Here is a 4,964-nt window from a genome sequence, read left to right as displayed (position 1 = left end):
CTCTTGACCCCTGCTCCAGCTGTACATGCAGCCCCTAACCTGAGTCCTGCAGTACGTTCAGTCTAGACAAGTTGGCCTAGCACAGGGATGAAGGTCACCATTTCTATTCCAAATAGTAACCGTCTCATTTTGCAGGGAAGATACAGGCTAAGTCACTCAAGTACTGATGGCCCTCCAATGCCTTCCTGCAATTGCCCCACCTCTGCCCAGAAACATAGGGAGGAGGAAACAAATGAAAAAGAAGGGCTTTTTTTACAGCAGAAGGAACTACAGCCGCTATAATTCTCCGTACCATGTTCGTCAACGCAGAGCATTAGCGAGGACACGTGACTCAGGCAGGGTTGATCTGTAAAAGGTCAATAGAAATCAGTCTCAGGTTGTCACTCACAGCCTTTGGGGCTGTGTTAGGAGCTACGAGAGCAATGCATGTACTTGAAGGAGGGTTTAGTAAAAGCCAGGCTCTGCAGGTCAATGTACTGGGGCAGAGCTTCAATGTGCAGAAATCAGCCTCGCTCTGCCGACTTCAGTGAAACTCTCCTGATTTGCATCGAGTAAGGAGTCAGTGCAAGAGTCGTGGAACTGGCTCATGGATTCATAGTTGGATTATGAAGCTACAGATCTCATTGAGGGCCCACACCAGCTCACAAAAGGACTTGACCACCAGGTCCCAAGCCTTATTCCTGATCCCTTGCACTCTCAGAAGGGTGCTGGAGTTCATCGTGGGCTTGGTGAGAGATCTCTGCAGCCTGCACGATGCTGGTTGTCCCCGAGCATCATGAGAATAGATGGGAAAGGCCTGTCCTACAGTCCAACCCTACAACATACAGCAGAACAATACTACCCCACTGGCTCCTGTCAGCATGGGATGGTGTGGCAGCACCCTGTAACCCTCTGGATTATGCAATGAAAAGTGTGTCTGTAAATCATTAGATTCATTAGCATGAATCTAGACAGCCTGGGTGACAATAGCAATAACACAGCAGCACAGGTATCGCCGAAAGCTATGCAAGCCACTGGGGATACACTCATTTGTTAGTCTGCAGTGCTTCTGCATCTACCCTCCTCCGGTGACTCACACTAGCTAGATTAAAGGTAGTGGGGATAAGACTGCACAGGGTACCATTGCAGCATAGACTGTTCTCCAGTGATGCCTTGCTTTGGACTCAGACCATGCCAAGTGCACAGCAGGAAGCAAGGCCTTTTTATTTCCCCATGTTTCAGGATTTGCAAATCTATTTAATACTTCTGTTTTCTAGAGCTCTGGAGACCAGAGAGAAACCTTTAGAAAACACTTAAAAATTGCCCAGTGGTGCTGGAAAGCAGGCAGGGCTGGACAGACTCTATCCAAGAGTAGCATTTTCCTGCACTGTTCGGGAGGCACACTTGAGACACAGCCAGCTGGGAGGCTGGAGACAACCAAAGCAGCTGCCTTGGAGAGGTGGAATTGCTCAGAACCGGTGAACGGTGGTTGGAGGAAAAAAGTCACCGTGATCCAAGATCTGCATGTGCAGGGAAGAGTCGTCACACTCGCCACACCGCTGGAAGATCTCAAAGCACTTAACAAAGGAGGGGAAGCTGTAACCCCATCCAGCTGGGCAGGTGGGGAAACTGAGGCACAACCTGGCAAAGCAACCCAATGAACCAAAATCAGTTTGGGAATAGATCCAATTCAGCCACTACCTCACATGCTTCATAAACACGACGCTGACACCCGTGTGCCTAAATCAACAACTTTGGCAGATGGAGTTTGCTCCCTAGGGAGTTTTGCTCTGATTGAAAAGTCTAGTTTTCAATCAGACCTGAGGACACATTGTGTCAAGAGCCTTTTATGGCCCTTCCTGTCTCTAACCCCTCCGTTTTGTGGGCAAGTTTTCCTTTGATGCTGAGCTCTGGAAAGGCAGCCAAGTGGACAAGTGAGAGGGCAGTGCGTCCTTCGGGCCAGGAGCCAGGAGGGTGGTGGGAATGGACAGAGAAGAGCCTTTTCTTTAAGAATGAAGAGGACATGAGACAAAATGTTCTTGCTCAACGCTGTAAACAACCCTAAAGTGTTTTGAAAGACTCTGTCAATATAAATTACCAAGAAACAAGATGCAGGAATTGCAAAAGAAGGACCCAGCTGGAGAAAGGCTGCTTTCAGCATGCCTCGCTGCTGCCTGCCTCAGCCTCTCAATGGGCTGGCATAGCACTTCCCTCCCCTCGCGCATTCCTCTCCTATTCTTCTCTCTGTCCCGGCCCTGCTCAAGTGTGCTGTGCAAAAGGCATGCACAGAAATACCCTCTGATCGCCAGCCTCTCCAGCCTTGTCTGCAGAGGGAAATGTGCCAGCAGAGCTTCATAGATATAATTGCAGCTCTGCTGCTCTGACGCCCTATGGGAATGCTCTCCATAGGGCCTTCAGCTGGGTCTGGCTGTCAGCTTCACATTTCAGGGACAGCTCTATCAATCAGGGCGATGAAAAGGTATGCTCCCTGCCTGACAGATGCCCCCAGGACAGCTGCAGTTCTAGCAGCAACTCTCTGTTTTTATCTCGTTTCGCTCCTAGGGGTGGTCTTACTCTGCTGCTGCAAAGCAGGCCGGCTACATCCACGCACCGATAGCAATGTACTCCTACAGCACTCCTGGTGCAGCCGGATCCTCGGAGAGCCTTTTTTTTCAGCGTAGCGTAAAGCCATTGTCATGAAACAAAGTGAAAAACCACCTTGTGAATCCAGGCGGTGAATGTGCTCGCAGAGTCCTGCCGGCGTCTCTGGAGCAGTATGATGATGCCCATACAGGTGTTCACAGGAGCTGATCTTCTTGGCCTCCATGCCATGCCCGGGACCACTACATGAAGGAGTGCACCTGGCACAAGCCAAATTCCTGGCAATGATGCTGGGTCGCCATCTCAGGGCAGCTCTGAGGGCTTGTCTGGTGCTGGTTTGCATGCACTCATGACCTCCTTATAGAGGTGATGTTTCCCCATTGCTAGGATTCAGCAGGCACTGAGTGAAAGCAAGTGGGCCGGGGTGCTCTACGGCTCTGGAGGGAGCTAAGCTCATCATTATCTCCTCCTTTAACTCTCTGGTTCACTAGGGCAGCTATGTGGAGTATTGGCTGCCTAGTGTGGACAAGACCTTATTTTCCTCCCACGTGGGTTCAATGCATGCACCCCCCACCCAAGAGCCACATCCTACCCAAGTTTCTAACCCCCCTATCATTTGCCTGCTCTATAATATGGTTTTAGGAACAAGGGAATCCCAATCCTGCATCTCCCAGTCAACTTGCTTGTTGGTGGTTGTACTGCATTCAGTTCAAAATCAGTGTAACTCCCCCAAAGTCAACTAAGGGACTTGTGGTTTAGACCATACAATAGATAAGAAGCAGGCCTGTAGCTCTATGGAGGAGCCTGGGGAAAAGTTTAAGCCCAGGCTGGATCCAAAGTGTGAAGATTTAAGACCTGGTTGAAAATCCAATGAAGTGAATGGAAAGTCTCCCATTGATTTCAGCAGGCTCCGGGTCAGAGCCTTCAGGCAGATGTTTGGAACAGTGTCCACTTATTTCGGCTCTTGTCTCTTGCTGAGTTTCTGTGGGAATTGCTTAATTCATGCCCATTTCTGTAAGCTCAGCTGAATACATTACCAAACCCTTCTGAGTACAAAATGCATGGGAGGCCCTCGTCCACCGTCCAGGGACACCACTGGAAATGCTTCCATTAGCTGCGCTGGGCTTTACATCATCCCCTGGGGAAACAAATTAAGAGAAATGATTTGGCAAAAAAGAGATCAGGGATGATACACGTAGAAAAATGGTAGACGGGATATTCTTGCACAAAGGGACCTCGCTGATGAGCCTAATTCTTTCCTGCTACAACTCCATGGAAGTCACACTCAAGGGAAATGCGGGCAGAAAACCTGCAAGGAGAAACTTCATGCTAAGCAGAGACAGCCTGCACAATATGGGCCTTTCATTGTGCTTTGTGCTATCCACCCTTCTCCTCGACCTGAAAATAAGGAGGTTCCCCACCACCCTTCTCCCTGAAGGTGTCCAGAGAGCTTTACCAGCTAGATAAACATGCAGAAAGTGCTTCATCCACCACTAAAATGCAAACAAGTCTGGGGTGGAAGTGAGCTGAGCTACGAGATAATATTTTTCTTAGATGTTAGCCTGATAGGACACTGGAACAGAAATGCATTTGAAGAAAGAATTAGTTGTTTCTGGTCAGCATTTAGGATGGCCTCTTTTATTTCAACTTGTGTCCTGGGAAAAGGGCCCATTTTATTGTTGTCTCCAGGCATAAAGCATCATGGGGACATTCTCCTAACAATAATGTCATAGGTGTCTTTCAGAGTTGTGTCTAGTCCCATAAGCCACTGAAACCAGACTATTTATGCTAGGATCTGGGCAGTAACATCATCCCCCCCTGCACCAATCCAAGGGTGATAAATCAAGCCACCCTGGGACAGACACAAGAAATGAAGAGGGCTCTGCGGCTGCCAGATGCACAGCCATCCTCTCCCCCGGCAAACTTGGTCATCCCTCGATGTTAAAAATACCTTTCAAGGAGACAGGCTGGGATCCCAGAATAGATCCCAGTGCTCTGGCCTAAGTCCAAGTGGGGGGGAAGGGGATCCACCCATCCATTTGTGCTTCAAATGGGATACTCATCACTATCCCTGGAGCAGCATGGAGAAGGCAGCGCTCTGCCGTTCGCCCGGGAGGTGCAACTCAGCTGACGGCTCTCCCTGTCAGCGTTCAGAAATATGACACTATGGACTGTTCAAAACAGCAGAACTAACAAGCCAGCAAATCAGGCTGTTGCCAACTCATCCTCCCCCCTCTCTGTCTGGTTCAATAACAGCGGATGGAGGGCAGGGGGGGAAGGCTCCGAGAACTGCTGAATGGCTCAATAACCAGGAGCCAAAAAAATTCAAAACCACACGTCTAAATTAATTCATCCCAATGCATCCGCAGACAGTGGGGGGGGCG

Source organism: Alligator sinensis, unplaced genomic scaffold, assembly GCF_000455745.1.
Source record: "Alligator sinensis unplaced genomic scaffold, ASM45574v1 scaffold611_1, whole genome shotgun sequence".
In the NCBI taxonomy this organism is placed as follows: domain Eukaryota; kingdom Metazoa; phylum Chordata; order Crocodylia; family Alligatoridae; genus Alligator; species Alligator sinensis.
Note: the sequence above shows the minus strand (reverse complement) of the source record.